The sequence below is a fragment of the Cajanus cajan genome, chromosome 2, assembly GCF_000230855.2.
Source record: "Cajanus cajan strain Asha chromosome 2, NIPB_CcT2T_4, whole genome shotgun sequence".
Classification (NCBI taxonomy): domain Eukaryota; kingdom Viridiplantae; phylum Streptophyta; class Magnoliopsida; order Fabales; family Fabaceae; genus Cajanus; species Cajanus cajan.
Genome location: NC_138518.1, coordinates 58,017,892 through 58,042,578, shown reverse-complemented (window position 1 = coordinate 58,042,578; position 24,687 = coordinate 58,017,892). Strand labels below are relative to the sequence as shown.

At 31.3% G+C, this 24,687-nt stretch overlaps 2 long non-coding RNA genes and 1 pseudogene across 2 annotated transcripts; 1 reads left to right on the top strand and 2 right to left on the bottom strand.

Moving 5' to 3' along the window:
* Positions 1 to 4,739: 4,739 nt before the first annotated feature.
* On the bottom strand, positions 4,740 to 6,092 carry LOC145955314 (uncharacterized). Its single transcript, XR_014431940.1, has 3 exons — positions 5,922 to 6,092; positions 5,138 to 5,831; positions 4,740 to 4,989 (listed from the first exon to the last, which is right to left on the bottom strand). It is a non-coding gene; the product is annotated as an uncharacterized LOC145955314 (long non-coding RNA).
* Positions 6,093 to 14,475: 8,383 nt separating this feature from the next.
* Positions 14,476 to 24,687, bottom strand: LOC145954404 (disease resistance protein RPM1-like; annotated as a pseudogene).
* Positions 16,574 to 19,387, top strand: LOC145954405 (uncharacterized). The gene is made up of 2 exons (XR_014431617.1): positions 16,574 to 17,459; positions 18,344 to 19,387. It is a non-coding gene; the product is annotated as an uncharacterized LOC145954405 (long non-coding RNA).

Genomic DNA, 24,687 nt, shown 5'->3' with positions numbered 1-24,687 from the left:
CAATCCATCACAATCCACATAAATCTTACAATTAACACTATGTCAAGACCACGCCACAACTGACACAAGTGATACGGGTTAATTGCCTCACTCATCCCACACCATGCCAGGGGCACACTCGTCCTTGTAGCATCACTTACCCAAGGTTCGTCTCATCCCTGGTCATTAGTGTGAGGAACCACATTCACATCTCAATCCACACAATCTCTTGCAATTAACCCTATGCCAGGGCTGCCATATTTAACATAAGTGATGCGTGTTAATTGTCTCACTCATCCCACACCATGCCAGGGGCACGCTCGTCCTTGAAGCATCACTACTCAAGGTTCGTCTCATCCCTGGTCATTAGTGTGGGGAACCACAATCACAATCATATTTACATCCATACAACATCTCTTCTCATATCTCAATTCTATATTACATACACAATTCCATATCACATACACAACAGATAAGTCCAACAAAATAAGGGTTTACACACCCTTCGAGTAATTCACATGTAAATCATAAATTCTTATCAAATAATATACCAATAACATTCATAAATTAATATAATAATCAATTTAATATAATTTTAGCATAAACAGTAAAATCCCCCAATTATTCCCAAACCTAACTCACAGGCACTTTCAGTTTCGTTCTCCCTCTCAGATTATCATTCTTACAAATTAAATATATATTTCTAATCCTCAACACATACAGAATCTAATGGTATCATTAATTCCTCAAACAGAAATAATCCAATTTTTCCAAAACCTGGCTACATATAAATAATTCCATTTTCCCCCGTACTTGGATATGTAGAAGCTGAATTTATACGAGATCTGGTTGGTCTCCCTCGCTGGGTTACCCTCGGTCTGAATCAGAAAGTAGAGGGAAAAGAAGAGAGAGTAGAAGAAAAGAAATCAGAAAATGAGAGGTGTGCTTTTTGGGAGTGGCAGAGAGCTCAATTTATAGGCCTCAGGCTTCGCCGGAACGGCCCGTTCCAAATTTGGAACGGCCCGTTATGAACCCTTGAATCATGGGTAAAAATCACACCCAGAACGGACCGTTCTCAAACTAGAACGGCCCGTTCTGGTTGCATTTAATACTCACAACTGCCATAGCCCATTCCAAGCCCGTTCCCACTTAGAGTTAAAGGCAGTTTTTAATAGTCCAGAACGGGCCGTTCCAACTTGAGAACGGCCCGTTCTGGGCAATGAACTCGCATATATTTTGGTAGTTTGGAACGGCCCGTTCCAATTCCGGAACAGCCCGTTCCAAGCTACTAAATTACCCCTATACCTATAAAATTACCAAAATACCCTCAATTAAAATAAATAAAAAGTGAAATAAAAACTGGGGTGTTACAAATAAGTATTAGAGAAATTCTTATATGAGATGCTTGGGACTGGATTTCACCTTCCACACCTTTTTGTAATCTTAATAAGCATACATATGTTAATTTCTCTCCTACACACTTAATGGAAAAAATACTTTTAAGATTGGTCATTTTTTAGTTTTAAGATCGGTTCTTTGACCGATCTTAAAAGAGATGATCTTAAAAGTAGAATTTTTTAAGATCGGTCATTAGCCGATCTTAAAAGTTGTGATTTTTTTTAAATGATTAGTTTGTTTTGAGAAAGTTTCTAAACAAAACCTACACATTAATACCATACAATTGATATATTTTCAATGGTCCACAATACATACAAAATACAAGAGAACTTTTTGAAAACATATTCAATACAATAATGTATACATAATAAGTTTATAACTTTTAAGATCGGTCACATTTTAGCCGATCTTAAAAGTAATTTTAAGATTGGCTAAAATATGACCGATCTTAAAAGTTGTAATCTTATTTACAAAAATGCCACTACGTTACTTTAAGATCAGTTAAAATGTGACTGATCTTAAAAGTTGTAATCTTATTTACAAAAATGTCATCGCGTCACTTTTAAGATCAGTTTTCTAATAATCGATCTTAAAACCCCGATCTTAAAACTAATTTTTGTACTAGTGTACAATATTATCTAGGATTACAATCACTTAATACTAATTCCTTAGTAAAGAGATTCTAAGTTTTTCCCCTTAAATATCAATTCCTTGCATATTTGAATAAAGGAAAACATGCATTGAGAAAATCCTTTAAAGACTAATGATTTTAGCTCTATTTTGAGCAACTTAAACCATTAGGTAATTCACTTTAAATCATGATCTAGAAAACATTTTCCAATCGAGTTTTAAATTAAAGTTCCAAATATGAGCGATCAAAATAACGTAAAGGCATTAAGAAAAAAAATGAATCACTAATAAGTAGAAGAGATCATAACATATGTGGAAATCAAGAGTTACATAAAGGTGCAATAGATTAGATCCAATCCAAAAAAGAAAAGATTAGCTACTCATTTCCATGAGAACCAACCAACAAAAGAAAAGAAGAAGAATAATCTAGTAGAAATTATCGTTGTTCCACTCCCAAAACATTGGAATCACCACCAAAATCTTCAACTTGGATGGTCTTCGAGGCTAGAGAGAGAGTGTGATGGGTAAGGTGTGTCATTCACTAAAAAGCTCCCCTATCTTGTTCCTTTTTCCCTTTTATCTATTATGATTTGTAACAAAGAATTATTTACTGCCACAAATTGGCTTGATCTGAATGGCTCAAGCCTTTTTTAAATAGCTCACCATGAAGAAATTAAAATGACAAGCCTTTTTTTGATAGATTGTAATCTTAAATTTTTCTAAAATGGCTTAAGCCCTTCTAATATGGCTTAAGCCTTGTTGAGTTAATAGAGATAAACATATTTTCTTCCATGAATCTTTTCGAACTTCAATTCTTTTCTCTATCTTGATTTCTCTTCTCTTAACCTACAAAGAAAAATCATAATAATTAACCAAAAATTACTAGAATTTGATTGGAATGGATTTCTATAACATAATTTACATATCTATATATAATATTCACATCATTGGGAAATTTATAAGGGGAAAAATGAAAGCATGCCAATTTGTCACAATAATATTCATGAAATTCATGTAAAAATGAAAACTAACACCTAGTGACACTCCGATGGATCTAAACGTCAACCTTCTTTTCGGTTAGGGGGAGCTATTAGATGACCCGAAAAGATATCGTAGATTCGTTGGCAGACTCAATTATCTAACTCTCACTAGGCCAGATATAGCATTCCCAGTAAGTTTGATAAGCCAATTTATCAACAATCCTCGTGATAGTTGATAAGTGTGGATCTTACTTGAAATATTTCATGTGTAAATTAACACTTATTCATCTTGATTTTAACAAAAAATATTCAACTCATCCCTTAAATTTATTCATCTTGGTTGTAACACTTATTGTACTATGATTAAGCTATTTTGTTGAGAGCTAATGGTTTTCATTAGAGATCTTTGTCCTTTTTTTTATAGGTCTAGAAATTTAAGAGTTTGAACAATTCAAGACCCAAACGACTCAGCTCTTTGAAAAGGGTTGAGCGTTTTCATGGCCCTAAGCAACTTTGGAGCAAATGGACCAAACAACTTAGCCTTTGGAGAAGGCTGAGCGGATTGGTCCCAAGGGTGCATTTCAGATGCAAGGTCCCAAGCACTCAACGATTTTAGAAGGGCTTAACCTTTGGAGTTACTTCACCTTGAAGGAGTCTCTCAACTGCTCAGTTGTTTTCAAAAGGTTGAGCGGTTTCCTCTCTCTCCTCCATGCTCTTTTTAATTTTCAACACATATATAAGGATTTTGAGGGGGGAAACACTACTAGAAAAATTAAAATTAGAGAGGGAACAAATCCGTCACTAATTTTGATAAAATCCGTCACAAATCAATTAGTGACGGAATTTGTGACGGAAATGATTCCGTCACAAAATTTGGCGTCACAAAATATTTAGTGACGGATTATTTTTTCCGTCACAATTAGTGACGGAATTAAGGCATCACAAACAGTATAATTTCCGTCACTAATTTCTAATAATAAATGTTTAGAAATTAATAAAAATCCGTCGCAATTTGTGAGGGATTAAATCCCTCGCAATTTGTGAGGGATTAAATCCGTCACAAACTGTGATGACTTTAATTAAGTAGAATCCGTCACAATTTGCGAGGGATTTAATCCCTCGCAGTTTGTGAAGGATTTAATCTCTCACAAATTGTGAGGGATTAAATCCCTCACAAATTGTGAGGGATTAAATCCGTCACAATTTGCGACGGATTTTATCCGTCACTAACTGGGATGAATCCCTCACTAACTGTTGATGACTAAATTTGAGGGAACCATTTGTTTTTAAGAGTCTGGTAATCGATTACCTATACATGTAATCGATTACCAGACAATGAAAATCATATGTTCGAAATTTACTTATTAAAAGGTTCTCTGGTAATCGATTACCCATTTATTGTAATCGATTACCAGAGCCTATTATTGAAACAATTTCAATCAAAACAAAAATATCAAGTCTTTTTTATGAAAATGCATGATATCATTTAAAATGAAGATAAAAGAACAATACAGACATCAAGAGGAGTTCACAAGATTAATGATGTGCTTAATCGGCAAGACAACACATGACAAATAATGAATGACCTCTATCAGTGTAACTATGACAATAAAGCTTCATTGGAGTATATCCATAGCCGTGATACTTTTCATCATTTAGAGATCAAAATCCACAAGGCACACATTTAGGCAAAGAAACCCCTTCAAACAATACACATGAAGCAACCTAATTTTACTAAGCTAGATTCCTTATATAGTGATGACCTTATACCTATCTACCAAACATACAATTAATAGAGGCAACATGTTCCAAATCAAATCATACAAAAATTCAAATACAGGGGAAAAAATTCTTAAAATTGATTACCTTTTTTCCCAGAAGCAATTGACGTTTGCATGACAGTAAAGGAAAAGGTAAAACCTAGCTCTCTCGGTCTAGCAGGAGGTTGATTTTCTTGAGCAACAAATTTTCCAAGCTCTGCTGCAATATAGTCAAAGAGTGCCTGAATCACAATTTTTTAGATTGGTCTTGTTTCTCATATGATTTGCACAAAGATCAACATTTGTTAGGAAAAGAAAAAAAAAGTAAACAAAACAACTGTAAGCAAAGAAGAGGAATTTCAAATTGAGTGGGAGTAAAAAGGAGCTTACATCTGATGTCCCAACCATCAAATTAGGAGGAATTGACACCTCAGCAAATTCTTGACTAATAATACCACCATCCTTGCCTCCCAATTGCACACGTAACACGCGAAAATTAGTCCCTCCAAGGTCTAATGCATAATATAGTCCTTCCTCGTTCCTAAAAAGGTGATGAGGAATACATAATAGAAACCAAATAGATTCAGTACGGTCTTAGCTTTCTAACCACCAATTTTAGTAACACAGGCATATCATTAACTACTAGTCGCTGACCGATGCAAGTTACTTACAACTTCCTTTTATAAACACGACATTTCATTGATTTCAATAATCAACGAGCAGGAATAATAAAAACAATTTTATTATTAGTTGATTCTATATACTTAATAGCACAATCTTTAAATAATTGTTGAAGTTGCACAAATAACACAAAAAGCCCCCACATTAATAATGTGGTGTTTTCATTTACAATCAATTCATCATCATACAAAACCATAGGTGACAAATTATGTGGAAATTGAAGTACAGATATAAAACAGAGACTAACCTCTGCTCAGACATTCATATGGTAATTATGTGGCAGTAGCATTCTGAACAGAGTGCCTAATGATGTTGACAACAACATCAAGATTGTGTTCAACATAAGGGTGTTTTAACTTTACCAATCGCCGTAGCTTGCTTGTAGTAAGAGGCATCTGCTTAGCTTTTAAATAAGTAATACAAATTAAGTTAACATCCAGCTAGATTTCTAACATTAAGAAAAAGTTGCACTGAATTTGCCCAAGTTGCGTACCAATTTCAAGAACAGATTTGTTTGGCAATACATATCCCGTACTCTCATCCTCTGCTCGGGCAACAAATGTCCCTCCATTCACACAGCCCCTGCAAACCAGGAAAACATGGTGTATAAATTACAATAGAAGTTAAGAATAACAAGCAATGAAATCCAAAATGAATGCAATATATATTATATAGTATGCCATATTCTGTTACTTTCGAAGTTTATACATTCTTTCAACACAATCCTGGCATTGTATTTGTTTTTTAAAGCAAAAAGAATAGTGTAAAAGGTAAAGAGCAAAGGAATGTGAAAGGGTTAAATAGGTTTTTATGATTTTTCCCGGACAGAACCAAAAGACAAGACCTATCTATCCAAATTCCAAAAAGTTTCTACTTTTTTCACACTCCACATGCTTGCTTCTCTCTCCAACCCCAAATTAACAGTGCTATTGAGAACCTTAACATTTACAAAAGGAAGGAAAAATCAATAAGAATTCATTCCAGCAATTTAATCATTAAATTTTTTTATGCGAATACACTCAAACATCATTGGAATTTGATAACTTACCAACTACAAAACATTAAGAAAATAAGAACACTAACAAATTCTATCTCTTCACAAGAGAAATCATATAATTAACACAATGATCATTAAAAGTTCTGATCAATAATGAGCTATACAAGCCAGTAATTGATTTAGAAACCAACAAAAAAAAATAGTGCATTTCTTTAGTGAAACATGAGTGATATATTTTATATACATACTCAACTCAAGATTAAATTTTAAAGCTAAGTATTATATGCTGGAAATGGTATAAGGGGACAGAACACAAACTCAAAGTTATGCAGTAAACGAGAAGCAATAAAATTCATACAGTGAATCATTTAAAAAAAAAATTATATTGAAACTCACCACAACACACTTGACACCAATTTCAGAACCTAGAGCTTCAAACCGCTCAGCAATTTGAATAGCAAGCTCTCTAAATCAATAAAAAGGTTAAAAACAGAATAAATAAACTTGTTAAATGTGAGTTAGCATTTTCAATCAATAAAAATTCAAATTATATGAAAATTCATCCCATGATTAGGTATCAATCAAACCTGGTGGGAGACAACACACAAGCAAAGAAATTATTGGGCGTGGTGCTTCTAAGAGAGCATGCAACATGGGAAGGGCAAAAGCTCCAGCCTTACCAGAACCTGTTTGGGCAAGTCCTATCACATCTTTTCCTGAAAAACATAAACCACGAAGAATAATCAGAAATTTAATAGGAGGGAGTGGGTGGAGAGGACGCTTTTGTAGGGTTCCACCATGGCAATTGAGACCTGAGGGGAAGGGTAAATGGTGAAGCCCAGTTTGGATTTTTTACTGTAAACCACAGAGAGACACTCGAGCAGGAGGGAGCTGAGGCCGGAGCCGGTGCCGCCACCCACGGCGTTGAAGACGAGGAAGCCCTAGAGGCCGGTGCAGTTGTCGGCGAGCTTGCGGATGTGATCGAGGCACAGATCTACGATCTCCTTGCCGACTGGAAATGGAAACTAGGGTTAGGGTTAGGTTATTGGAAAAAGAAAGGGAAATGTAAAGAGAGAGGGGAGGTTACCTGTGTAGTGGCACCGGGCAAAGTTGTTGGCAGCGTCTTCCTTGCCGGAGATGAGTTGCTTCGGGTGAAAGAGTTGGCGGTAGGTACTGGCACGAACCTCGTCAATGATGGTGGGTTCGAGATCGACGAAGACAACGCGTGGTCAATACGAGAGGGGGAGGGGGAGGGGGTTGGTGTTATTTACAAGTTTGCCACCGCATTTATAATTTACATCGGTTCTACTAGAACCGATGTAAATATGACGATGTTAAATAGTATTTTTGTAGTAGTGAATCTAATATTAAATCAAAAGATTATAACAATCATAACTCAAATTCAGGTAAATATCTTTCATAATCAAAAGAAAACCAATATTAAATCAAAATATAATAAAAATTATAACTAAAATATTTATAAATTTTCTAATATTAAATTTAGTATATATTAAAATTAATTAATTAAATATTTGTATTTAAGAAATTGTTACAGATTTTAGACATATATTTTAAAGTTTTTATTTTATTAAATTAATTAAAAATTAATTATATTTTATCACTTTTTAATCAAGTGAGTGAATGATAATGAATTAACTAAAATTCTAAAATATATTTTAATTAAAAATAATTTTTTGGTAAATACAGTAACTAAAAAGTATTATAATAAATAATTAAATTAAAAAAGAATAAATTTTATAATGATTATTTTTTTAATCATGTTAAATTAAATATTCTAATTATTTTATAATAAATTAAAATGAAAATATAATAAAATATGTTAACCAATATTTTAAATAAAATATATTAAAATATTATAATCAATAGAAATTTAATATTAAATCAAAATATTATATAAATCATAACTAAAATTATAATAAATATTTTGATATTAAATTTATTATATATTAAAATTAATTACATATTTGTATCAAAGAAATTGCTCTAGATTTTAGATTTTATTTATTATGTTTTATAATAAATAAAATCCAATATTAAATCAAAAGATTATAACAATCATAACTCAAATTCAGGTAAATATCTTTCATAATCAAAAGAAATCCAATATTAAATCAAAAGATAATAAAAATTATAACTAAAATATTTATAAATTTTCTAATATTAAATTTAGTATATATATTAAAATTAATTAATTAAATATTTGTATTTAAGAAATTGTTGCAGAGTCGGATCTGCGAGCGGTGATTGAATTGGTGGATAGAGAAACACTGAAGAAGAAACACCAAACTCAACCACAATCCAAATGAACGCAGCGACACGCAGTGAAAATAAAAATAATTTAATTGGAAATAATGTTATAATTAAATTTATATTGACAATGAATGAAATAAATGAAAAATATAATAGATTGTGTGGCAAATTATAAAATTGTCTAAATCCTCAATTCTAGGAGATAAATTGACTATTTGTTTGAAATTTATTGTCTTGGAAACTTTTTCTTTGTCATATGAAAATATTTTGCACACATTAAAATTAAACACAAGATTTTCTAGTAGTGTTTTCTAATATTAAATTTAGTCTATATTAAAATTAATTAAATATTAGTATTTAAGAAATTGTTACAGATTTTAAATATATATTTTAAAGTTTTTATTTTATTAAATTAATTGAAAATAAATTATATTTGATCACTTTTTAATAAAATAAGTGAATGATAATGAATTAACTAAAATTTTGAAATATATTTTAATTAAAAAAAATTATGACATTAGAAAGACATTTTTCAATAAACAACTAAACTAAAAAATAACAAATCAATAACTTAGAGAAATAAATTGACACTTCTGATTTCTTTACTTTAATTTATAAGTTTTTTTAAAATTTATTATATTATAATTAAATTATTATATTTAAAAATACTTTAAAAATTATTAAATATTATCTGAATTAATTTTTAAAATTATTAAAAATTTAAAATTTGGTTAACATTTTTTTTTATAAAATTTTATTTAAAAATCTCAACATATAAATATATTTTTAAAAGCAATTTTATCATGATAGAATCAAATTATCATATCCATATTAACAATTTAAAATTTAAAAAAATTTGAATTGACTTAGCCAAACGAAATATTTTAACAATGATAGAAATTGAAATCAAAGTAATTCAAATACCAAGAATTTCAAATTCCTTGAATTTGTAAAATTACTCATCCAAACACACCATAAGGGAATGCAATTGTAAGAGACAATTATATGAGTAAGATGTTTATTGTATGGATTAGAGTACTCTGTGAGTTCTTAAGAGAACCCTGAAAGAAACAAATAAACTATGCAAGTTTATATATTTTGCTTTTTGATTGTTCTGTTGTATTCCTTATTGCGTGAGATGTATGAATATCTCCACAAATACATGAGTTTTGATTTGAATTAAACATGTTTGGTATTTCAAATATGAAAAAGATTATGTTATTCAATTTTTGTTATTTGTGTTATGGTATGTGGGGTAGAGGGTGTCACACAGATGATAAAGGGTAATACAATAAATTCAACAATAAAATATTAATATAAACTTTAATATAAATCTTAATTAAGAATACTTAAGTGTCACTCTCCTTCTTTGTATGATACTCTATATATAGTTAACTTGGCCGGTTCCCTCTAGCATTTAATATTGCATTTAAGTTTTATCTAAAAATAAATATATTATCAATTATCTTGTCAACACATTTCTAAAAAGTGAAGAAGACGAAAGGGAGGATTTATTTTATTATTTATTTTCAAAAAAATTTAAACAAATTTTACATTAAATTATTAATTATAGTCATTTTTTAACTAAGTTATTTAATTTTACTTTTTATAATCATTTTATTATTATTTTTATACTGAATTTAAATTTATTCCGTAACAGTAGACGGAACGGGCCGTTTCAAAAGTGAAACGGGCCGTTCCGGAATAACAAAAATGCCCTATATTGGAGAAGCAGAACGGGCCGTTCTGCTGGTTATGAGAACGGGCCGTTCTGCTTCTCCAGTTTTGGGTATTTTTCTTATTCCGGAACGGCCCGTTTCACTTTTGAAACGGCCCGTTCCGGCCACCAGCAATTTTGAGTTATTACATATTCAACTTATTAAAAATCTAAATTTAAGATATTTCTATTTATCAAATTCATTTTTTTTATATAAAATAACATAAATATAAATTATCGTTTCAATAATTTCTAAATTCATTTTTAAAAATTTAAATATATAATCATATTTTATTATAAATTCAATTTTAAAATTAGCCTAATTTTGAATTTTGAAATTTATATAATTCTTATGGTTTTTTAATTACAAAAATTCAAATAACTAAATTTATGTTATTTTGAATATTTTATTTAGAAATTTGATTTCATTTGAGTTTTTTCTATAAAAAAAATTATAAATAAAATCTACAATAAATTATTACATTTAGTCATTTTTTATAATCTAAATCATGTTTACTCATTTTTAAAAAAAATCAATTTAAACTTATTTATAACTTAACTAAAGATAAAAGAAATACAAAGGTTTTGGTCTCCACTTTATTAAAAAATAACCTCCATGTAGTAGTTTTGTTGGTTATCCAATTTTACAGTTTTGTTGGTTTTTATAATAAAAATAAGACATAATTTAAAACAGATAAATTATTGACGATTGAAAGAGGATGGAGCAAAGCAATTCTTGCATTTCAAAATCAAAGTGTTTAGGGTTTATCGAATATGCATTCCAATTCATCACAGTAGTAATACTTTCTATTTTCATTCGAATTAAATCTTCGATATAAGGTTCCCAACCTCTCCATGTTCTTGTTAATCGAATTCATAACGACCATGTGTTACTGTCAAACCCATGGTTGAGTCAAGTACTATGGTATTGATAAAAATTTATTCACTAGAGTGTGGGATTGTTTCTCATAATTTGTTAGATATGACTCAATGAAGGGTTTCAAGATATCTTGTTTTCTTACTTTTTTTCCTTCATTTAGAAGCAATTAAAGTTAAAAAAAATAATTAAAAACTTGTAAATTATCCTTGTCACTTTTAAATCTAAATTACATTAATTTATAGTTTGTTTTTAAACATAAAAATAAAGAAATTAAAAGATATTATTTTATTAACATAAAATAAGAAACTTTTAATTTTTTAACTAAAAGTTTACACTTTAAAATTATAAAATTATGACATTAGAAAGACATTTTTCAATAAACAACTAAACTAAAAAATAAGAAATCAATAACTTAGAAAAATAAATTGACACTTCTGATTTCTTTACTTTAATTTATAAGTTTTTTTAAAATTTATTATATTATAATTAAATTATTAAATTAAAAAATAAATATTTTAAACTTTTCTAATTGCACATTCATTTTTAACTTTTTTAGCTAAAAAATTATATGCTTAATTGTATTTTTGATCTTTTAAGTATTGCAATTGTGCAATTTTGATCCCTAAGATTTTAATTGGGTAATTTTAGATTGCAATTGTGCAATTTTAGTTCTTCAATTTTTAATTGAACAATTTTAGTCTATTAAATATCATAATTGTGTGATTTTAGTCTCTCTCATTAAAAATTTCATAATTTTACTATATATACATATATATATATATATATATATACAATATTTTAAAATTATATTATTTGTCTATTCAAATCAACGTGTATTATAATTTTCATTAATATATCAAATTGTAACATCCCGAATTTTCTATTAGTATAATTGTTTATTATTACTAAATAAATAAAATTTATATATTATTATTTTTATAATATCATTGATAAATTAATATCAATAATATTATTAGTGTATTTATAGATAAACTCATAATTTGATAAATATAACTTATTATATATTAATATACTTTTACAAAATTATAAGTATATTAATTATAAATATACATATCTTATCTAGTATATTTATATTTTTGTAAAATTATATTAACATATACTAAGTTATATTTATCAAATTATAAGTTTATCTATAAATATACTAAAAATATTATTGATATTAATTTATTAGCAATATTAAATTATTAATAATATATACATTTTATTTATTTAGTAATATTAAATATATATCATTTGTTACATTAATAAAAATTATAGTATATGCTAACTTAAATAAGCAAATAATTATATAATTTTAAATTATTTTATATATATATATATATTAAAATTTTAAAATTATTAAATTTTTAATGGGAGACATTCAAATTGTACAATTATGATATTTGAGGGACTAAAATTGTTCAATTAAAAATTAAAGAACTAAAATTGCACAATTACAATTCTTTAGGGACTAAAATTATCCAATTAAAATCTTAGGGATCAAAATTGCAAATTACAATACTTGAGGGATCAAAAATGTAATTAAGCCAAAATTAAATTAATATTTTTTTTTTATTTTCACAAGTTTTTTTTTAAATATTTTTAATGAATGTCTTAGTTTCTTATGTTCAAAATTGACAATTTTTTATTTAATTAAATGAATTTCATAATTTTTTCAGTCCTTTAATGAAATAAAATATTTTTAATTTTTTTTATTTTAAAATTAACATATTTTCTTTAATTATGCATAATTCTTAAATATAAAAGTTTCATAAATAAAATTTAATATTTTGAGAGGGAACAATTTGTCACAAAATATTTTAACCTATTTGTGACGGAATTTTGAGAGGGAAAAATCCGTCACTAAATTTTTTCATTTTAGTGACGAAATTTGTGATGGATTTTTTAGAGACGAAGTTCATTCCGTCACAAAATCCGTCACAAACATTTTTTTTATTTAGTGATGAAATTTGTGACGGATTTTTAGAGACGAAAATTTTTCCGTCACAAATATTTTTTTTTTTGATTCAGTGACGAAATTTGTGACGGATTTTTAGAGACGGAATATATTCCGTCACAAAATCCGTCACAAAAGTCAATAAATTCTTGTCCGTCACAAAACTTAAAATTCCCTCACAAAATGCGTCACTATTAGCGATGCTATTTTTTCCGTCACAAAATTCGTCACAAATATTAATTTTTCTAGTAGTGAAACATTGAATTTTCTCTTTTAAAAGTTTAGTTCTCTCTCCTCTCTCTCAACTTAGTCACATTGAATTTTCTCTTTTAAAAGTTTAGTTCTCTCTCCTGAAGAAATTTTCTCCTTATGAACTTTTATCAATGAATTCTTCCTTGTGGTAAGTTTTTCACATTCTTGTTGATCTTCACTTGAAGTGGGGCATACCTCCTCTTTCTTCTTCCATCATAAAAAGATTCTTTTTGAGTTTTATGATCCATGATAGAAGATTGGGCACACATTGAGACTAGTTGAAGAGAAGCATCAACCATATACAAGCTAGTTTCATCTCCAAACTTATATTCATTAGAGTTTTAGTTTCTCTCATTTATTATCTAAAAAATATATATAAGAAAATAAAACATATAATTTATTCTATTATAATATTTTAAAATTAATTTATTTGATAATAAAGTAGCTTAAAATTTGTTAAAAATAGTATGAAAGCTATACAATCAACACATATTATTAGGGGAAAAACATTAAGATAAAAAAAAACCACCTTTGTTGTTGACAACTCCTACTAATCAATACCTTGTAATTTCATTTTAACTATTTGATCATTTTATTATCTCCAACTTTTATGAGTTACATACAAAAAAGAAAATGAAGCATATACTAGAAGAAAACGAGATAAAAGTAAGGGAATCTCTTTAGGAATTAGAAAATAGTTGCATTATTTTATTATTAAAAATAATAATGACCATGAATATCAATTCATAGAGATATTGATAAGAAATTTTTTTTTAAGTAGAAATCTAGACATTATTAGACTTCTGAAATTCATGGTATTCTCGCTTTTAGCTAGGGGTGAGTATATAGAACAATTTGGCCCAAAAAAATTTACATTTTTAATGGGTTGGATAATTCGGTTCACAAAATAAATGAACTAATTTTTTGATCCGTGTTCGGCCCGTGAAGTGAGCTCAATTATATTTAAATTTTTTAATAAATATTAAAAAAATGAATAAGATTTATTTTCCTTTTTTAACTGATAAGAGAAATAATACATAAAAATTGATATAAAATACATGATGTAGAAATACATAAAAATTACTTATTAATAAATGAACTATCTACGAGATTTGGTGACTAAGTCTGCGAACTGAACCAAGAAGTTTACTATAGCTATACAAATTTAAGAAAATTGGAGTTATATCCGCGCGGGCTGCTGGCTTAAGGCATCCTTTAACAGACTTCTGAACATATCATTAGCTTTCGCCACAGTATTACGTAATGACATCTTAATTTGCACACGAGGCACATGCCGGATCATCCAATGGTCTTGTCCTCCATCGCCAGCAATGCTCTTCTCAAACTCAATTGGCATATCCTTGGTAGTCAGAACTTGTAGTTTCTCTAAGTGTTGAATGCCACTCGGTATTTTCCTCAGTTTTGGGATTCTATTTAACCCAAGCTCTTTCAAAGACTGCAATGCTCCTCTTTCAATAAAGATGGAATTCAATTGGAACAAATAATTAAGATCAAGCTTCTTTAGTTTCCGAAACCCTCCATCTTTAAAATACAAAGTTTCACCTTCATAAGCATAAAACATGGAGAGGAACAACAAATTTGGTAGATCTTTTAGTGATTCCAATGGATCATTAGCTAATAAGTTAGAATGCTCCAAAGATAATTTCACAAGATTTTGGAGCTGTGAAATCCAATTTGGCATCTTTTTTAACATTCCATGTAAAAAGAGCTTCCGAAGTGTTGACAACGATGACATATGAGGAAGGTCAATTACTTGATGGCCATAGTCTCCATGAATATGTAGTACCTCCAAGAATTGCATCTCATGTATGGAGGAACATAGAGTCTTTGTGTGTTCTGCCCTAAAACCAGAAATTCTCATATTTCTTAATTGCTTTAGCTTTTCTAGCTCTCTAATTACCACTCCCTCATCATCTACTCTGAGGACGCGTATCTTTTCCAGGAATGTCATGCTTCCAAGACAGTCTTTCGTTGCAACAAAAGATATTTCATCACCCAAAAGATAACGCAGTTTTCTAATCTTACGAATCTCCTTTGGTATGTCAACCACCATTGTTCGTCGTACATCCAAGATCTCCAAGTTTTGGAGGTTACCGATGGATTTTGGAAGACTTTTTATCCATGAATTCCAAAAGCATAGATACTTCAAGTGGATTAAATTCAATAAAGCTTTTGGAACATTTAACGGTACAACATTCTCAAAATCAAGTACCCTCAGTGGCAAGTATTTTGAAAAGATTTTGCCCATGAATTTTTCAGTTAACCTTTTCTTTCCGAAAAATAGAATTGACCGAATGTGTGATCTTTCAATTCCAACTAAATCATTGGAATTCCCTGTTATTGTTAAGCGTCTGATTATCCCACATGACACTGATTCATTATGCTCATCAAAATACTGACAAAACCCTATTTCCTTAACTTTTCTAAGGATCATGTCATGTATTAAGTCATGAACACGACATCGTTTAACTTTGCCATCAATGCTAAATGAAGATACTTGCACCAAACTTCTACGGATCAACCTTGATAATTCTTGTTGCCCAACTTCTTCCAATGTTTTTCCGGTTTCACATTTGACAAACCCTTCACCTACCCATTGCCTTATCAATCTACTAGATTTAACTTCATAATCTTCTGGATACATTCCAAAATACAATAAACATGATCTGAGATTGTACGGAAAATCATAGTAACTTAAACTTAAAATCTTTGTTATACTGTTTAACTCAGAATTTCTCTCCAACTCTAAACTTAGATTTTGACTAAACAGTACCCATTCATGTGCTCAAAAATCTTTCTGAGATAAAAGACCGCCGATGGCCACAATTGCTAGAGGTAAACCTTTACACTTTCTAACAATTTCAAGAGATATATCTTTAAGTTCTTCTGGACAACGTCCATCAAAACCATACTTAAATGCCTTGTAACAGAACAATCTGAAACATTCTTCTTCACTTAAAGGTTTTTCTAGCTTATGCACTTCAATAAAAGAAGATTTCTTACAGAAGTCTGCAACCTTCTCATATCTGGTTGTGTAACATCCCAGTTTTCAAAATGGTTATTATTACTATTATTATTATTATTATTATTTAGTCATAATTTGGTGATTATATTTTACTTCAATTGTAACTAATTCACACTCCATTTATGCTTAATTGTAGGCTTTAGAAAGATATGTGTATTATTGGGCTTAATTAGATAGTTGTGATTTTCTTTATTAAAACCGTTTTTCGCTGGGCTGATTGGCAAGCCTCGGTGTTTAGGGCATAACTTGGGCTGTGATGGTCCAAATGATGCAAAATTGGTGTCAATGGAAATATAAGAGAAAAACGCACAACTTTTACAGAAATAGCCATTTACAAAATCGGTCGTTTAGGAGGTCAAAATTGGAATTTGATTGATACAATTGTTTCTCGCTGGACTGATTGGCAAGCCTCGGTTTGTGGGGTATAACTTGGTCGGTGGTTGTTCAAATGATACAAACTTGGTGGCTATGGAAAGATAAGAGAAAATCCTACAACTTTCATGAAGGAAATATTTTCAGATTCGGCTGTCTATAAGGTCCAAATCAGTAGCTAAAGTCGGTGAGGAAAAGAACATGGCACCAACTCCATTAATTCACACCAACTCCATTAATTCATCCCACCAACTTCTATAATTCATTCCACTAATTCATTCCACTTAGTTTTGTCTATCTTTTTCTCCATTATTTTACATTTTTTTAATGTGTTTTGGAGGCTATAAATAGGCCTTCACTTCTCCATTGCAAACCATCCCAAGAAACACTTCTCATTCTCATTCTCTCTTCTCTTATACTCTCTTCTTCTCCTCTTCTTCTCTTTGAAGACCTAGAGGAATCCATAGGAGGTGGTTCTACCCTAGTAGAAGGAGCCTAGAGGAGGAAGCTCTTCTTTAGTTTCAGTGCCTGTTATCCAGGTAAGGGGGGGAGTGAGAAATCTCGCTCTGGGTGTGGGATTGTATGCTGGGTAGTGGGATTGGCCCCCAATCCTGTGTTTGTTGTATGTTATATTGTTTGTATGTTCTAATTGCTTGGTTAATATGTGTGTATGAATAGAAATTCTGTTGAGATTATGATTGTGAAAGTTATGAATATGATATGATAATGTGAATGTGATGTTTCTAATGATATGATGTGATGATGAAATATGATGTGAAATGACCATGAGATATGATTGACCATGAGATAGATAATGTGATAATGTGACAATGAGATATGAAATGTGATAAAGAGAAATGACCATGGAAAGTGATAAAGTGATATGAGAATGCATAGAGTCTTGTTTGACATGCATCATTTGCATAAAGTGATAAGGGTACGATATGGAATACGCCGCCAGAGAAGGCCCCCTAGTGTAAAAGCTGTGGGGATCAGTCCTTGGGGATGGCTCGGTTTGGAAGTCCCAGTCTCGCCCATTGTGTGCATGGGATGTATCTTGCGCGGCTTAGCTATCCCGACGAGACTCTGGTAGTATGTCCTTCTAGTGAGAGTGCGCAGAGGTTGTGTCCCGGCATGTACTCCTAGACTACTCTTTGTGTATTGCTAGCGGCAATATACTACGTGATAAGTGACTGGCGCCACATGCATGATAAAATGTAGTCCGTGTCCATACATGTGTCTTTTGATATTATATGACAAATGGATATGCCTTGAATGAGTAAGATGTGATATTGTTAATCTATGTTATACATGTTTTGTTTGTGTTTGGCTATCTAGTATATATATTCCTACACTGTGAGTCGAGTGAGATGTTTTCTCACTCCCTTTTTCTTTGTGTTGTTTTTCTTTAACCGTTATACAGGTGATTATCAGCATGAGGCTGAGGATGTTGGTGGTGAAGCTTAGGCTTCTTTATGGGCTATGCTCTGATAGGACATGTGACATCGGGGTATAGATAAGATTAGATTAGGTTGTTAATGTTATTTTAAATTACTTTGAAAACTTTGAGATTTATTTCTTTGTAATTTCCGCTGATTATGTTTGTTAAAAATGTGATACTCTTTAAACATGTTTGATTATTAAAGTTATATTATTTAAATTTATTGATTTATGATATGCGGGGTAGAGGGTGTCACATTTAGTGGTATCAGAGCAAGTCGATCTAATCGACCGTGAGTTATGAGTCTACTATGCTTGTTTGGTAGATTAATAATGTGATGAGTTGATTGATGTGCTAATATGATGATTGATTATGTTGTGTGCATTGTGTTCTCAGGATTTGTTTGATAGACATGATATAATTTGATGATGCTATTTTTGATTGCTCTTTTCATAATTGCTTATTTGTTTGATACTTCTTGCTTACGTAAGAAGTAGTGGTTGAGTAGTATCACTCGTATGGTGAGCTTATGTACCAATAGTACGGATAAAGCCTATTGAGACCTTAGAATTAGGAGAGACATTAATTTGTCAAAAGTTTACGATTAATGAAATTTAGGAATCTATAGTAGTAGCGATTGAATCCAAGGAGGTTGTATATGAGAATTGGAGTTTTGATATTTTGATGAGAGGTTGAAACGTTCCTTGAGTATTGGTGCTTCATGTTAACTTTTATGGTTTAGGTAATATGTGAATATTATTCTCTAAGTCCTTTGCACTAAATATGTGAGCTGTTTTGGTCTAGGATTGTAATGGAAAGCTTGAATATGAGTTTAAGGTGGAAAGGAGTGAGTTTGGAATGGTTGAGGTATTTTGTGAAATGTTAGTACACTATTGCTGTATAATATGGGGATTATTTTCGTTAAAATTTTGTTGTGCCTGTATGAGTATCATATTGACAGAATCAGATTTTATGGTCTTCACAAAAGTAGTAGCTTTGGACGTTATCTTTCTAATGGAACTGGAATCAGGTAAAACGGAGGTATAGAACTCTAGTTATAGCTACTTTGGTGATCAAAGGTCTAGTTATAAGCGCTGAATATATCTGCTGCGGTTTTTGAAATTTGTAGCTAAGAAGATGATCTTTTTAGAATTCTATGTCTTCGTAGGAGTTGTAGCTTATTCTCTTATCTTTATTTTGAGATAGGTTTGAGATCATTTGAATAAGTATAACTCTCTAGGTATCATTTTCTTTAAACATTGTTGAAGGGATATGTATGGTTTCATGATATTTTTGAATCGTTAGGCAATGCAAGGATAAGAATTGATTTTGTTTTGGGGTGTTTGCATAAGGATTGAGAGGTTGTTTAAAGGTTGTATAATGCTATGTGATAAAGTTTGTTCATGTACATGCTTATCGATGGTATATTTGAAGGTTTAAAGATGGTATTCTAATATGATTTAGTAAGCATGTATGTTGATATGTGGATAGATTACCTTAGGGATCAATTGGTGAATGTCGTGTGGTTAGTGAGATTGATCTTAGGGTGTGATATGATCATATTGTAGTTGAAGGTGGAGATATATTCAAGACGGTTGTATGTTAAGTATTACTATTTTATTTTATCTTATTTATTGATTGATTGATTGATTTATTTATTATTTTTATTGTATAAGATAAGTTTTCTAGTTCTTGTAAATTCCAGTTAAGGTAAACATGGATATGTCTCAGGTAGAAGTTGTATTTAAGTGGGGAGATATCTAAGCCAATTAGTGAAGATAAGAGTTTTATGATGTTAGCTTATTATTATTGGAGATTTATTGAAGGAATTTCTAAGATAGCTTTGCCCTTAACTACATTCACTAAGAGGAGTATTGTCTTTATGTGGGATAGTAAGTATGAGAGTAGTTCCAACTCTTAAGGCAAGATTGACTAGTGTTAATACTACTAGATTTTAGTAAGTCTTTTGTGGAACATAGTTATGTTTCTAAGATAAGATTGGATAGAGTGTGGATGCAAGAAGGAACGGATAAGTAGCTTATGATTCTAGAAAATTGAGAATTTATGAGAAGGAATTACCTTACCCATGACCTTGATTTGAAGACATTACCTATATGATTCTAAGCTTGAGGTATTTAGCGATCATAAGAGTTTTAAATATCTATTGACCAAAAGAGATAGTTAGAAATTTTTAAGGAATAAGATTTTGATCTTACTGGTTATTTGGCCAAAGCCATTGTGGTAACCAATGTTTTGAGTAGGAAACCTTTATATTTTTCCTTATGATTAGAAAGAAGGATCTTTTTAGGGATTTAAGTCTGACTTGTGAGATTACTCCTAGTGGTGAAAAACTAGGTGTGACTCGAGTAACAAGTGGATCATTGAGATAAATTGGAGAAATACAATTAGTTGATTCATATTGGTAACAAGATATGAGACTATAGAATAAGGTGATGGATAGGGGTTTGAATTGGTTGAAGATGGAGCAGTAAAATTAGTGATTTGATATGTATAACATGCTTAGGTGCTTGATCTTTACAGATGATCATAGAAGTAATATCAATATTATGACAGATGCCTTGATTACGATGATCACTAATATATTTAAGGATTGGATTTGATTGGAGAATTTAGGGACTTATGATTGATGTGTGAGACTACCTTTAGGAACATTGAATTGACTATGGTTGAAAATAATAGTGAATTAATGGATGAGATTAGAATCTTTTCTAGTGAACCAAGTGGAGAAGATTGGTAGAGGTATAAATAGCCCTTTATGAGTAGAAGTTGATGGTATTTTGGGGTTCAATGATAGGATCTATAGCCTAGTAATCTTGAATTTAGGAAGATGATCTTAAAGGGAGTTTTAAGAGCTACTAAGGTGCATCAGAGTGGCGCAGCGGAAGCGTGGTGGCCTTAAGTAAAGAGAGGAATAGAGGATATTATGTACTTATATTTAGTATGGTATAAGTATGAGACAGAACATCAGAAGCCTTTTAGGACTTTTGTAGCCTTTAGATGTTCCTGTTTGGAAGTGAAATAATATGTCTAGACTCTGTTGTGGATTTTCCAAGGAAATTTAAGAAGAATCTTGAACGAGTCATAATCAAACCTCTTCGTTTCAAAAATTCGAGGACGAATTTCTTAAAAGGGGGGAAGTATTGTAACATCCCAGTTTTCAAAATGGTTATTATTACTATTATTATTATTATTATTATTTAGTCATAATTTGGTGATTATATTTTACTTCAATTGTAACTAATTCACACTCCATTTATGCTTAATTGTAGGCTTTAGAAAGATATGTGTATTATTGGGCTTAATTAGATAGTTGTGATTTTCTTTATTAAAACCGTTTTTCGCTGGGCTGATTGGCAAGCCTCGGTGTTTAGGGCATAACTTGGGCTGTGATGGTCCAAATGATGCAAAATTGGTGTCAATGGAAATATAAGAGAAAAACGCACAACTTTTACAGAAATAGCCATTTACAAAATCGGTCGTTTAGGAGGTCAAAATTGGAATTTGATTGATACAATTGTTTCTCGCTGGACTGATTGGCAAGCCTCGGTTTGTGGGGTATAACTTGGTCGGTGGTTGTTCAAATGATACAAACTTGGTGGCTATGGAAAGATAAGAGAAAATCCTACAACTTTCATGAAGGAAATATTTTCAGATTCGGCTGTCTATAAGGTCCAAATCAGTAGTTAAAGTCGGTGAGGAAAAGAACATGGCACCAACTCCATTAATTCACACCAACTCCATTAATTCATCCCACCAACTTCTATAATTCATTCCACTAATTCATTCCACTTAGTTTTGTCTATCTTTTTCTCCATTATTTTACATTTTTTTAATGTGTTTTGGAGGCTATAAATAGGCCTTCACTTCTCCATTGCAAACCATCCCAAGAAACACTTCTCATTCTCATTCTCTCTTCTCTTATACTCTCTTCTTCTCCTCTTCTTCTCTTTGAAGACCTAGAGGAATCCATAGGAGGTGGTTCTACCCTAGTAGAAGGAGCCTAGAGGAGGAAGCTCTTCTTTAGTTTCAGTGCCTGTTATCCAGGTAAGGGGGGGAGTGAGAAATCTCGCTCTGGGTGTGGGATTGTATGCTGGGTAGTGGGATTGGCCCCCAATCCTGTGTTTGTTGTATGTTATATTGTTTGTATGTTCTAATTGCTTGGTTAATATGTGTGTATGAATAGAAATTCTGTTGAGATTATGATTGTGAAAGTTATGAATATGATATGATAATGTGAATGTGATGTTTCTAATGATATGATGTGATGATGAAATATGATGTGAAATGACCATGAGATATGATTGACCATGAGATAGATAATGTGATAATGTGACAATGAGATATGAAATGTGATAAAGAGAAATGACCATGGAAAGTGATAAAGTGATATGAGAATGCATAGAGTCTTGTTTGACATGCATCATTTGCATAAAGTGATAAGGGTACGATATGGAATACGCCGCCAGAGAAGGCCCCCTAGTGTAAAAGCTGTGGGGATCAGTCCTTGGGGATGGCTCGGTTTGGAAGTCCCAGTCTCGCCCATTGTGTGCATGGGATGTATCTTGCGCGGCTTAGCTATCCCGACGAGACTCTGGTAGTATGTCCTTCTAGTGAGAGTGCGCAGAGGTTGTGTCCCGGCATGTACTCCTAGACTACTCTTTGTGTATTGCTAGCGGCAATATACTACGTGATAAGTGACTGGCGCCACATGCATGATAAAATGTAGTCCGTGTCCATACATGTGTCTTTTGATATTATATGACAAATGGATATGCCTTGAATGAGTAAGATGTGATATTGTTAATCTATGTTATACATGTTTTGTTTGTGTTTGGCTATCTAGTATATATATTCCTACACTGTGAGCCGAGTGAGATGTTTTCTCACTCCCTTTTTCTTTGTGTTGTTTTTCTTTAACCGTTATACAGGTGATTATCAGCATGAGGCTGAGGATGTTGGTGGTGAAGCTTAGGCTTCTTTATGGGCTATGCTCTGATAGGACATGTGACATCGGGGTATAGATAAGATTAGATTAGGTTGTTAATGTTATTTTAAATTACTTTGAAAACTTTGAGATTTATTTCTTTGTAATTTCCGCTGATTATGTTTGTTAAAAATGTGATACTCTTTAAACATGTTTGATTATTAAAGTTATATTATTTAAATTTATTGATTTATGATATGCGGGGTAGAGGGTGTCACAGGTTGTAATTAATATTCTACTTTTATTTTTATTATCAATTACAGCAGATTCAACATCATCCCAAAATTTTTCATTCCACACGTCATCAAACATGACAACATACCTCTTGTTGCGCAACTGCTTTCTGACTTCTTCAATCAACGATCTTCGATCCATGGTAGAAACATCTGCAGGAAGATTCTCCATCTTTTCATTACAAAACTGGTGCAACATATCCCTCAGCAGTCCTTCTACAGTGTAGGATTGAGACACTGTGCTCAATGCATGGCACTCGAAGTTGTTATGGACATTGTCAAAAACTTGCTTAGCAAGGGTGGTTTTTCCAACTCCTGCGAAACCAACAACAGAGATGACAGTGCGCTCTTCTCGTCCCTCTATCAACCAATTCTTCAATGTACGTCTTGGACTCTCAAAGCCCACAACCTCATCTTGCTCAATAAATAGAGGATCCATTCGAAGCTTGTGCCATGTTACATTCTGATTTCCTCTAGAACCACTCGGTTTTGTTGCTAAAGGAAATTGCTTTTGGAAGCCATCTCTTTCAGCACAAACAAGTGATTTCACATCCTGAATCTTATATGCTATTTGAAGTTGAAGGATCCGAGTTTTGATGAACTCAACAGCCTCACAGAGTAAAGCTGCACATCGAGGATCATTTCCTCATGAATCGAGAATTCGTCGATGATATCTTCCATGCGGAAAGCTGCTTCTCTCAACCGCATCACCCTTTTTTTGATTCTATCACGCCTACCATCATCTTCTTCAGCTTCAGCCACTTGATCTGCATCATTTATGAAATCTTGAAAGCTCTCCAGTTCTTCTGTAATGTCTGCAACTTCTTTTGGGAGATCTCTAAGCATTTTCACAGCTTCCACAATTTTTGGAAGCAAATGCTCACGAGCCAAGGACACTGCAGTTTCTGCCATCTCAGTCTAGCTCTTTTTTCGCTGTGTGTTTGTGGTGAGTGCAAAACTTTATGTTTTTTAAGATTATATATATTCAATTCTGTAGTAAGAGAAGGACTTTAAGTTTCACTTACCACCCATTCTTTAATATTTATACAGCAAGTTGGATATATAGCAAATTTGTAGATCTGTATTCG